This window comes from Hordeum vulgare, chromosome 3H (genome assembly GCF_904849725.1).
Source record: "Hordeum vulgare subsp. vulgare chromosome 3H, MorexV3_pseudomolecules_assembly, whole genome shotgun sequence".
Taxonomy (NCBI): Eukaryota; Viridiplantae; Streptophyta; class Magnoliopsida; order Poales; family Poaceae; genus Hordeum; species Hordeum vulgare.
In genome coordinates, this window is record NC_058520.1 from 450,543,190 (window position 1) to 450,557,021 (window position 13,832).

The window sequence follows — 13,832 nt, forward strand, 5'->3', positions numbered from 1 at the left end:
TCACAAGCAGGCCACACGCGCAAATTGATAAACTAGCATGGACGAGGGGTCGATGGAATTGATCAATTTGATGGGTCCTAAACGAGGAGTAGCTCCAGATAGAACTGAGTGTATTTTCCTTCAGCGCTTGAAGCCGAACCATAGCGAACCGGATGTGTGGTCGAGGAAGGGAATAAAATATGCTACGGACAAAGAAAAACGCCTACACCTCATGTGGGAATCAATTGACAGAATGTGCAGAAATGTAAAGAGGGGTAAAATCTGGCATATATTTTGGTTAGATGGGGTAAGATGGATGAATTTCGTTTAAATGGGGTAATCCCTGTCAAAAAGGACGAAAGGAGGGGTGAAAAATGGAATTCACTCGGTGTAAAACATATCCAAACACCCTCTAAAACTGCTTGCCTTATTTATTTATTACTGATTTAGAGTGCGGTTCCCTTTCTTTGTATATGTAGCGAACTTGTGGTCTTGTTTTTTCATGATAATGGGATGACGTGCCCCTCTTTTTTAGAAAAGGAAAAGCCTTGTTCTTATCTGAGATGAGAATAACGGAATAAGTGTGGCTTGGAGATGCTACAGTAATAACTACTTCCTACATTTCTAAATACAAGTCTTTTTAAAGATTTTAAAAAAAATACGTATGAAGCAAAATGAGTGAATATATACTTCCAGACATGTATATATACATCCGTATGTAGTTACTTAATGAAAATTCTAAAACGATTTGTATTTAGAACGGAGTGAGTAGTTAAATGACCCTGCGAAACGTGGTCGTGTACGGCATGGTGCTGCGTGACGCCCGCTGTGACGCCAACCCGCCGGGGAACACTTCCTCCCGCCTCCCCTTGCTCAGGTTCAGATCAGAGAGAACCTTCCTAGTTCCGACCCACCCACCCAACCATTCGGGTCAAGAATAGTAGTATATCCCAAACTCAAAGAGTAGATGCGCATCCGAGCAGCACATACAAGTACACTACTGGAGTAGAGGTACAAGGTGCATGCACGTTTCAGTTCATCCCAACAGCAGCAAGCAAGTTAAGATATACCTGACTGGTGGGGCCAGGGGGTAGAGACAAAGGCATGCATGTCGGGGTCACCCCGCCGTGCCGAACTGCCGCTGCGGTCGCTCCGCACGCCACACTGCGTCGGTGCTTACGCCTCCTCCCCTCCTCTGAAACGGATCGGAGAAGAATCGTATCCAAGGACCAAACCCGTGCGTTTTCTTTCTCCGAGGGAAGCAGGTGACGGTCCGGACTGTTCGACGGCGACCACGGCGGCGTCGCCGGGCGCGCAGGTTCGTAATTCGGCTCGTGCCGTTTACGTGCGGAACGTGGACCGGTGGCCGCTTGGCCCAGTGGTCTCGCGCTAGTCTTTTCTCTGCTTGTGCAATGTGCATGCATGCTGCTAGTACTATTTTTTTTGTTAATCTTTTCGTCGTTGGTCTTCGAGTCAATTCCGGTATGAAACGCGAGCAGCCGGGGTACGACGAGCTCGGCGGGATAAGTAGTCTCGGTAAAAATTTAGCCACGCGGGTCGCATTCTGGACTTGTGATTAACAACGAGGAAGCAGTGTTTCTAATGTTCAACAAACATGTGCCGGACGGATCCATTTACTACTACTTTAGAGTATTTCTCATTGCACGGTTGACGAGCGATGCCAAGGATACCGAGAGCTTATAATATAAAGATGGACTTGAGACTTGAGACCACGCTCTTGTTCTATTCTAAGAGGCTTGGCGCGCCACATGGTCGCCGAGGCACGTTTGATTTGTACACACATGTGCCGGACCTAGGACCATCGATCGGGCCCAACGATTCCGCGGCGCTGAATGGTTCAGCATTTCATCGTCAACTGCCACCTGCGAGAGATCATACGAAGGTGCAGATCAGTGAACCCACCACCATAGGGGATCAGGGGAACGTGCAGGTGTCCATGGATCGTAGACAGGTCCAAGTGAAAGAAACCGTTTTAATCGCGGCGACCTATCATGCAAGGAGGGCTGTGCCAGTTGCCAGGTCCATTGGATCGGTGACATCTATCTCCCTCACGCCGCTATGATGAACAACTTGTTCGTTTCCACTTGATGAATCGACTGAACCACGCGCCGACGCCAAGGACATACAGGAGGGGGTTGCTCTCATGACATGCACAGCTAGCGCCTAACTCTAACCTGTCAAAGCTGGCATGCGTGATGCAATGCTGCCTGCGACGCTTTACATTTGCACATGATTTGAGATCGCGCCGCCCTCCTTTTTTTGTAGATCGATGAAGCTAGCTCCACGTTTATTGTCCAGACTAGCACCATGCCTTCGATCTCTATCGTTGCACTCGGCTGTTCTGCTGCCCACAAGTATTAGCCAGTTCGGCCAAATATCAATCATTGATTTGTTGTTGTTAGATAAAGTTATGCCTTTCATGCCTTTGCATTACATGAGAAAATCCTTGTCGCAGTACTCTCGTTTGTTAATTGCGGGTCATTACGCTTACATCTCCACATGATTTGAGATCGCGCCCTCCTCTTTTTTTTTTTTTAGATCAACGGAGCTATAGTTCCACGTTTATTGTCCGGACTAGTACTATGCCATCGATCTCTACCGTTGCAGATGGCTGTTCTGCTGCCCACAAGTAGACAGTTCGGCCACGTTTCGATCAATGATTTCTTACTGTTCTTTCTTAGGAAATGCCATTATGGTTAGCTTTATTTCATATCAAATAATGATAAATCATCCAAAATAAGACTATGGATAAAAGAGGAAGGATTGTTCGTCCACACAACCCGAGGATCAACCCTAGTCTTTCCAGCTAGCTCATGAGCCATACGATTCGATTTACATGCACAATGCTAAAGAATAACATGGCCAAAGTTATTACAAATCTCAAAGCAATCATTAAGGATAGGCATCACTCCTGAATTAACTCCTCCTTGATTAATCTCCTTGACCAATTCTGCACAATCAGTGTGGACTAGGAGTTTATGAATACCGAGAGAATCTGCAAGTTGTAGCCCACTTCTTCATAGCCAAAGCTTCCGTTGTATATGCATGCATTGTTTTACCCATATAGGAGATTTCACCTGCAATAAAATCGCCAACATCATCTCTCAAGATCGCGTCAATGGAAACAGTACTCCCTTCATACTCAAACAATGCATCTATGTTTAGCTCGACTGTATCCTGCAGTGGTTTAGCCCACATTACCTCTCGTGCCGGAAGATGAACAAAGCTCGTCCGATAAAAGTTAAGAGCAAGAGTTTGTATTGATAAAACATAACGCTCAGGTTTAGGTATCTTTTCTCCTTTTGCACATTGTCTCCTTTCCCACTATAGAAACCAACTACGCACCGTAATCAAGCATGATACAAGGATTTGAGCAAGATATAGTGGGTCATCAATCGAAGAGCAAATCAGCTCCTCCAGTACAGCCGAGCCGGCCCTATCAACATAAAAAGTTCTTTCAACTTTTTTCAATAAACCCAGATTTTCCCACACCATTTATGCTCGGCCACATTCAAATAAAGCATGTCGAATGTCTTCAGTACGCACCTGACATATAGGACATGTAGTATGAATTTTTATATGCTTGTTAGCAAGAATGGATTTACATGGAATGACACCATGTAACGTTCGCCACACATGAACCTTGACTTTGCTTGGGATTTTCAATTTCCACAGTATTCTCCAAATTGGGTTAGTGGCCAAACCACCTTGTATGTTACTTTCTTCAAACTTGCTGCCATACCTACGGTTCCACTCAAGGTAGTAGACTGAGCGTACAGTAAAATTATGTGACTTGGTATACTGCCAAGCAACGAAATCTTCCATCTCTCCTCTTGCAATGGGATTTGAAGGATTCTGTCTGCATCCACTCCCCAAAAATTATCTCTAATTAATGTTTCGTCCCGGTATACAGTAGCCGGATCAATAAGCTCATGCACCATCATGAGGAGAGAAGAACCTTGCATGGTAGCTATCTTCCTGGAGCTACTAGTAGGGATCCATGGATCATCCCAAATATTTATTGTTAAACCATTCCCAATTCTGCAAATACACCCATGATTAAAAGCTTCAATACCTCAACACATGCTTTGCCAAACATAAGAAGATCCCTTCTTCAGCTGAACTCACAAGATATTATATATCATCCGGATAATATTTGGCCCAAAGGATTCTTGCACACAAGGATTCATTATTTTCAATCAATCGCCACACTTGTTTCGCTAGGAGTGCTCTATTAAAGCTACACAAGTCTCTAAATCACATTCCTCCTATATCCTTACGAACACACATTTTTCACCATGCTAGCCATTGCATTCTTCTCTCATTCTCATCATCACCCCACCAATACTGCGCCATCGCGTCGGTGATTCCCTTGCATATTTTATTTGGGAGCCTAAAGACGAACATTGCATATGTTGGGATTGCCTCAGCAACCGCTTTCACAAGCACTTCCTTGCACCCAAGGGACAATGTTTTCTCTTTCTAGCCATTCACCATTTGACATAGTCGATCAACAAGATGCATAAGACAATCCGACCTGTTGAGGCCCACCATCAAGGGTAAACCAAGATACTTATGTGATAGCGACTCGGTGAGAATGTTCAATATTTGACAAACTCCGGCCTTAGTTGAAACTTTAGTATTCAGACTAAAGTAAATAGAGGAATTAGCTTCACTTACTACTTGGCACGAAGCTGCACAGTATCTATTTATAATATTGCGAAGGACTATTGCATTCTTTGAGTCTGCCTTCATAAGGATTAATGAATCATCAACAAATAACAGATCTGAGACCGATGGGGAATCTCGACATACATGCACTCCTTTGAACTCATTTTTCCTTTCAACCTCGTTTATAAGTACTGTCAAATCCTCGGTACAAAGGAGAAATAGGTATGAGGAAAGGGGATCCCCGTGCCGAAGTCACCTTGTTGGTATGATCTCCTCCGTCTCAAAATTATTAAACCTCACATGATATCTTACTATGCTCACACACTGCATTATCATCTCAACCCATGCGAGTGAGAAGCACATTCTCAGAAGAATGGCTCTTAGGAAACTCCATTCAACACGATCATATGCCTTGTGCATATCTAACTTTACCGCACACAAGCCAATTTTCCTTTCTTTTTCGTCATTGTGTGAAGACACTCATAAGACACTATAACATTATCTGTAATAACACGTCCTGGTACAAATGCGCTTTGAGTGTCACCAATCAGCTCTGGAAGGAACACTTTCAGCGTGGCTGCCATCATTTCGGAAATTACATTGTAAACAACATTACATAAGCTGGTGGGGCGATAATGTGTGATATTCACTAGATTATCTGTTTTACGAATTAGCACAATTGTGGTATTATTCCATCAGGACCGCGGTGTATGGAGCTGTTAATGACTCGTTCATATACTCCGTCGCTAAGAGTATGGTATTGGGGAACGTTGCATGGGAAACAAAAAAATTCCTACGCACATGCAAGACCTATCCATGGTGATGATTATCTACGAGAGGAGAGATTGAATCTACATACCTTTGTAGATCGCTAAGCGGAAGCGTATATAACGCGGTTAATGTAATGGAACATCTTCACGATCCAAATCGCAGTCCGTCCCCCGATCTCATCATGATCCGTCCCGCGATCCCATCACGATCCATCCCGATCTAGTGCCAAACGGATCACACCTCCGCGTTCATCACACGTATAGCTCGATGAAGATCACCGCCTTCTTGATCCAGCAAGAGGGGCAGAGAGGCAGATGAGTTCTCCAGCACGACGACGTGGTGGTGGTGGTGAACTAATCCAGCAGGGCTTCGCCAAGCTATGCTGGACTAATCTAGACGAGGGAGATGATCAATGGAGGAGAGGGTAGCACGTGGCTATTTTCTGGTGTCGTTAGCCCTGAAAACCGCCACTATATATAGGAGGAATAGGAGGGAGGGCTGCCTTTACTCCTCCTCCAAGAGGAGAGGTTCGGCCGAGCCAAGGGAGGAGAGTCCTCCTATACGGTTTGGTGGACGACTCCCTTCCTACTTGGTTTCCCCCTTCCACTTTTACTTTCCCTTCCCTTTTGCACCTTTGGCCGAAATAGCCTTATTGGGCTGGCCGCCCCGGTCCACTAAGGGCTGGTGCACCGCCTTTAGGCCTATTAGGTTCTCTCCCGGGTGGGTGGCCCCTCCCGGTAAAACCCCAAAACCCATTCGTCACTCACAGTACTTTACTGGTAATGCCCGAAGTGCAACTTTCCTATATATCAATCTTGACGTCCGGACAATTTGGAGCTCCTCGTGACGTCCAGGATCTCATCCGGGACTCCGAACAACTTTCGGTTACCAACACAAAAAACTCAATAATACCGAAACGCCACCGAACCTTAAGTGTGCAAACCCTGCGGGTTCGAGAACTATGTAGACATCACCTGAGACATTCTTCGGTCAATAACCAACAGCGGGACTTGGACGCCCATATTGGCTCCTACAATTATAACATGGATAATAAACAATTATCATGAACAAGGAAATATAATAATAACCAATTTATTGTTGCCTCTGGGGCATATTTCCAATAGTCTCCCACTTGCACTAGAATCAGTAATCTAGTTCACATCACTATGTGATAGTAATGAACCCAACACCCATATAGTTCTGGGGTTTGATCATGTTTTCCTTGTGAGAGAGGTTTTAGTCAACGGGTCTGGACCTTTCAGATCCGTGTGTGCTTTACAAATCTCTATGTCATCCTGTAGATGCCGCTACTGCTACTTCTCGAGCTTGCGTTGGTTTTTCCCTTGAAGAGGAAAGGGTGATGCAACAAAGTAGCGATAAGTATTTGCCTCAGTATGAGAACCAAGGTATCAATCCAGTAGGAGTATCAAGATGAGGCACCAATGTTCCTGCACAAAAACGAACAAACTTGCACCCAACGCGATAGAGGGGTTGTCAATCCCTTCACGATTATTTGCGAGGTGAGATCTGAAGGTGAAAAGTGCAACAAAGTAAATTTGTAGATATGAAAATATGATGTGAAGTAGACCCGGGGGCCGAAGTGTTCACTAGAGGCTTCTCTCATGATAGCAAGTATTACAGTGGGCGAACGAATTACTGTTGAGCAATTGGTAGAACCGCGCAAAGTCATGATGATATCCAAGGCAATGATCATACATATAGGCATCACGTCCGAGACAAGTAGACCGATACTTTCTGCATCTACTACTATTACTCCACACATCGACCACTATCCAGCATGCATCTAGTGTATTGAGTTCATAACAAACAGAGTAACGCCTTAAGGAAGATGACATGATGTGGAGGGATAAATTCATGCAATATGATATAAACCCCATCTTTTTACCCTTGATGGCAACAACACGATGCGTGCCTCGCTACCCCTTCTGTAACTTGGTGAGGACACCACAGGATATGAACCCAAAACCAAGCACTTCTCCCATTGCAAGAATTATAGATCAAGTTGGCCAAACGAAACCCATAACTCGAAGAGAATTACAAGGATACGAAATCATGCATATAAGAAACTAGAGGAGACTCAAATAATATTCATAGATAATCTGATCATAAATCCACAATTCATCGGATCTCGACAAACACACCGCAAAAGAAAGTTACATCGGATAGATCTCCATGAAGATCATGGATAACTTTGTATTGAAGATCCACGAGAGAGAAGAAGCCATCTAGCTACTAGCTATGGACCCGAAGGTCTGTAGTGAACTACCCACGCATCATCAGAGAGGCAATGGTGTTGATGAAGAAGCCCTCCGTGTCCGTACCCCTCCGGTAGGGCACCATAACGGTCCCCAGATGGGATCTTGCGGAGACAGAAGCTTGCAGCGGCGGAAAAGTATTTTCGTGACTCTCTTCTTTGGTTTCGGGATTTTACAGAATTTATAGGCGAAAGAGGTAGGTCAAAGGAGCCACGTGGGGCCCACAAGCCTGTCAGGCGTGGCCCCCTAGGTCGCGGCTAGGGGGCTTGTGACCTCCCCCGAGGTCTCGTGCCTTGGTTCTCAAGTCCCGTGCATATCTTCTGTTATGGAAAAAATCATCCCACAGGTTTTATTCTGTTTGGACTCTGTTTAATATTCTTTTCTGAAAAAGGGTCAAAAACACGGAAAAAACAGAAACTGGCACTTCGCACTGAGTTAATAGGTTAGTCCCAAAAAAGATATAAAATAGCATATTCATGCATATAAAACATCAAAGTTGACAAGATGATAGCATGGAACTGATGAGCCACAAGTGTAGGGGATCTATCGTAGTCCTTTCGATAAGTAAGAGTGTCGAACCCAACAAGGAGCAGAAGGAATTTACAAGTGGTTTTCAGCAAGGTATTCTGTGCAAGCATTGAAATTATCGGTAACAGATAGTTGTGCGGTAAGATGATTCGTAGCAAGTAGCAAGTAACAAAAGTAACAAAGGTGCAACAAAGTGGCCCAATCCCTTTTGTAGCAAGGGACAAGCCTAGACAAACTCTTATAGGAGGTAAAGCGCTCCCGAGGACACATGGGAATTTATGTCAAGCTAGTTTTCATCATGTTCATATGATTCGCGTTCGCTACTTCGATAGTTTGATATGTGGGTGGACCGGTGCTTGGGTGCTGCCCTTACTTGAACAAACCTCCCACTTATGATTAACCCCTCTCGCAAGCATCCGCAACTACGAAAGAAGAATTAAGACTAAGTCTAACCATAGCATTAAACTAGTGGATCCAAATCAGCCCCTTACGAAGCAACACATAAACTAGGGTTTAAGCTTCTGTCACTCTAGCAACCCATCATCTACTTATTACTTCCCAATGCCTTCCTCTAGGCCCAAATAATGGTGAAGTGTTATGTAGTCGACATTCACATAACACCACTAGAGGAAAAACAACATACAATGCATCAAAATATCGAACGAATATCAAATTCACATGACTACTTATAGCAAGACTTATCCCATGTCCTCAGGAACAAAAGTGACTACTCACAAAGCATAATTATGTTCATGACCAGAGAGGTATTGAATAGTACCAAGGATCTGAACATATAATCTTCCACCGAGTAATCCAACTAGCATCAACTACAAAGAGTAATTAACACTACTAACAACCTTACAAGTACTAATCGGAGTCGCGAGACGGAGATTGGTTACAAGAGATGAACTAGGGTTTGGAGATGAGATGGTGCTAATGAAGATGTTGATGGTGATGTGAAAGTGCGTTATATCGACTAGAGGGGGGGGGTGAATAGGAGATTTTTAGAATTTCAATACCGAGGAAATTCCTTTTGTGGAAATTCCTCCCTGATGACTAACTTACAGCGGAAACAGTAAAGGATCAGAAGTGCAAAGTTTCACAACAACAGTTTTTCAGTGTGAGGAATGTGAAAACAGATTGCACAATGAGCAGGCACGCAGAAAACAGATGAGGATTAACTAGCGTGAAGAATTTGGGGTTGAGAAATTTTAGAGAAAGTCTTCTGCAAATTCTTCAAACAATAATAGTGGAAGTCATCAACACATAATCTGAGGAAAGTAAGGAGTTGAGGAATTAGAACCCGTTTCACAGCGAAGACAGTAGCTGATGACCCAGTTCCAACTGCTGTGACAGTTGTACATCTGGTTTGGAGCGGCTTGGTATTGAAACCAAAGGACACACAGTCCCGGGACACACAGTACCTACCGTGTTCTCCTTGGGCTAAGAACACACAATCCTTGCCCAACACTCGTGGTAAGTCTTCAGGGGAGACTTCCAAACCCTCACAAACTTGGTCACCCGGCGGTCCACAATTGACTGCTGAAAAGCTCTAGACCATGACGCCTAACCATCTGGAGGATGCACAGTCCTCAAAGGTACAAGGCTTCAGTCCCACACAGGAACAACTTCTTCAGCGATGCTCAATCACTTGGTTCTAGGTCTGTGGTTTCGGTGTATGGGGTATTTCCTCACTGATGAATTACTCTCGAAGACTCTGAGGAATTGGGTTGCTCTTATGACAAGTGTCAGTTCCTAACGGAGCAGCCAACCAGCTAATGGTTGTGGGGGCGGCTATTTATAGCCTGGGAGCATCCCAACATGATTTGACACTAATGCCCTTAAATAATATGACCGTTGGTGTGGATAAGATCAATGATGTGGCGTGGCTATCGAAACGGTCGGAACCCTCAACTGTGAGAGTCCTCATGTCACTCGTATTCCTCACTTGAGGCTTTTGGTAGGATTAGGCTTGGGTTGAGCATCATGAGGAAATTCATTCTGAAGTGTAACTTCGACCCCCTTTAACAGTACGGTGTTCCTATTACTCAAGTGTGAAGAATATAAAACAGAAAGAGTAAACCTTCATGCTTCAAAGTCTTCAAGATGATTTTCTTCAGGGCACACCGAATTCCTCAATTTCAATATCTTCATGAGGAATATCAATTTCATCGCAGATTCTTCGCGATTCAATTCTTCAGCTTCAGACCAAATTCTTCAACCGAAGATATACATTTTTAGGGGTCGATATTCATCAAATATCTCAAACTCCTCAGTGACTTATAGATCCTGTGTACACTCATAAACACATTAGATACTTAACCTATAAGTCTTCAAACCACCAAAATCACTAAGGGGCACTAGATGCACTTACAATCTCCCCCTTTTTGGTGGTTGATGACAATTAGGTTAAGTCTTCAACACGGATAAAAAATATGAAGTGTAAATACTCATTTGAGGAATTTGAAATCAAGATTGAGAGAGACTCCCCCTGAAGATGTGCATATCTTTAGGACTTTGCTTTTCACAGCAAATGCACATTGATGATTTATATCATGGAGATCTCCCCCTGAGTCTTGTAAATCATGCATACATGTAACATATAATATGAAGAAAATGAAGATGCATGATGACAAATGGTATCTGACGAATTTCAGCATGCGTGCATTAAAACTTGAGGAATAAGCATGCGAAGAAAAACGTTCAAAAGCGTTAGAGTACCATCGGGCTTAAGTTACAAGTCATTACATAAAAACTTCAGAAGAGCCAAGAGTTTGTAACTTAAATATAGTTCATAAGCCCCAAAATATCCCGCTTGAAGACTAACTCTAAAGTTTCTCCCCCTTTGTCATCAAGTGACAAGAAGGGACAAACTAAGGACTAACGCCCGTGAAGACTTCACTTCTTGGCGGTTGATGAAGAGGCGTGATGCTTCTTGGGAGTAGTCTTCTTCCTTGGACCGATAGCAGTGTCGAGCTGTTCTTCATTAGTTTCAGCAGTGCGGAATGAAGAAAAGGAATTGTCTTCAAGGTCTGGAACTGGAATGGGCGTGTACTTCTTCTTGGGAGGCCACGACCAGTCAAAGTCTCGCTCAAAGTCCATTTCTTCAAGCTGTGTCTGAGTCTTCAGATGAGCAAGTGTAGCCCAGGTGCGATCAAAAACCTCATGCAGATAGTGATGGTTAAGCTTCACAGAGTTCTATGTTTCAGTGAGGGTTTTCACAATGGCTCCAAACTCGCGTTTGACCCACTTGTGATTGCGATCCACCTTCTAGTGAAGAATGAGGAGGAGCTCTCTTTTATTCATCACGCAAGGAGGAACAGGGCTTGTCGGGTGAGTCTCAGTATCATCCCATGAAGAATAAGCTTATGGCTCTCTGAACTGGCCATCAAGGGGCCTACGGCCTTCATCAATCACTGACTTTCCTTTTCCTTCAACTGGCTCGAAAGTCTTCCTGTTGACCCGGATAGGAGGCATATAACCAACATGGTTTTGGAAATCAGCGTGAAAGTTGATGCATGTCCTTGTCTTGATGAATTTCATGATCCATGGGGCATATATCTTGTGATCAAATGGACACATAGCATTGTGGGCCAAAGTCCTCAAGAAGAAATCATGTATGTTGATAGGAATACCATGGATGATGTTGAAGAGGATATTCTTCATGATGCCTACGACATCTTCTTCATCATCATGGCCTTCGATCGGCGCGAGCACACTGCAGAGGATTCTGTAAACAAACCTTGGTGTATATTTGAGCTCGTGGACGAGGAAGGTTTTTCTCGGTGATTGCCCTTCAGCCAAAGGCTTCATGAGGACTTCCATCATCCCGTTGGGCAGCTCACGCTCACCGTAAAGCTTCACAGCCTCCTCTGAGGGAATTGATACGGGCAGTTCACGGAGGAGCTCAGTAGCAGGAGCCTTGTAGTGAGTGTTTTGTGTCATCCAGTCAAACACCCAGGTGTTAATGTCTTCAGGGTCGCCAGATATGTGAAGAGTGGCATAAAACTGAAGAATGAGCTCACTGTTCCAATCTGAGATGTGTGAGCACATTGGTAGCAGGCTAGCTTCATGGAAGACATTGAGGACTGGAGCTAGGCACGGTATTGCTTCAAGTTCAACGTGAGGAATATGCCTATGCTGGAATATCTCGTTTCTTCCACACAGCACAGAGGCATAGTAATTCAGCCGTGTCCTCATCCAAAACTTCAGATGTCTCATTTGAGGCTTATCATAGGGATTCTCTCCAATGAAGTACATGCGTTCTTCAAAGAAGTTCTCCTTTTGAAACTTCGGTCGCTTGGAGAATGGCTGACGCTGCATTGGGTGAAGATTTAGCTGAGGAACAGGAGGGGAGACAACAATTGCAGTCTCAGGGTTGAGCACGACAAAGACATTGTCTTGATCAGGTGCATTTTCTTCAGCATCGTCCTCAGGGTGAGGAATTTCATCAGCTGGGGCTTCAGGCTCAGGAGCTTGCTCATGTTGTGCATCATGTTGAAGAATGGGATCTGGCTGGGCATCAGGCTGAGGAATAGGTTCATCTTGCTCAGGTGAAGGAGTGGGGTGAGCCTGTTCCTCATCTTGAGGATTTTGCTCAGGAATTTGAATTTCATCAGCTTGAGGAATTTCACTTTGCTCTTCCTCAGCTGGCTTGGTGATAGAGGTAGTTTCATCAGCTGGGGCAGCTGATCCTTGTGCAGTGTCTTTCTGAGGAATGGAGGGCTGAGGACTGTCGTTAATGCGAATTTCTTCGTCAGTGTGTTCCTCAGATGCGGCATCCTACATTTCCTCATCTGTCCCTTTCTCTTGGTCAGCAAGGATGACCATTTCATAAGACGGAGCAACGTTGAGGGGCACAGGGTCCAGTGGAGCATTATCTTAAAGCGCTTTGAGGCGCTTGGCCTCTATTTCTTCTTCTGCTGAGGATGCCTTTCTCTTTTTGGCTTCCTTCTCAGCAGCCCTGGTTTTCTTCATGTCTGATGCAGACAGAGTCATCTTCTTCACCTTTGAAGCTTTTGGTGAAGGGATTCTCTCGACAGATTCATCAGCTGGCTTTGAGGAACCAGCTGGAGCAGAGTCATCAGCTTGCTTTGATGAAGCAGCTAGGTCTGGGGCAGTCTCACCAGCTGTAGTAGGTTCATCAGCTGGATTTTCCATGGTGATTTCTTCAATAGCCGGTACATCCTCACGGCTTTCTTTGGGTATTTCCTCAGCTTGAGGAGTTTCTTCAGCTTGAGGAGATTCATCAGCTGGCTCTTCAATCAAGGGCTGATGAGTTGGTGCTGGAGGGGCAGCCTTCTTGTTGTAGTCATCAACAGCTTTAGTGGCAAATTTGATGAAGGTGCTTTTGAGACTCTGACGATCAGATAGCTTGGAGTACTTATCAGTCAAAGTCTTCAACTCAGCCTGTGTTGACACCAGTGCATCAGGCGTCAAGTTGAGGAGATTCTGCTTGAGGAATTTCTCCTTTTTAAGCTTCGCAACCTTGGCCTGCTTGGCTTGCTGTTCTTTCCACTTGGCTTCATTGATGAATGTGGCCACCATGTGGCTGATGCCAGGGGGAAGTTTCAAATCATCAAGCGG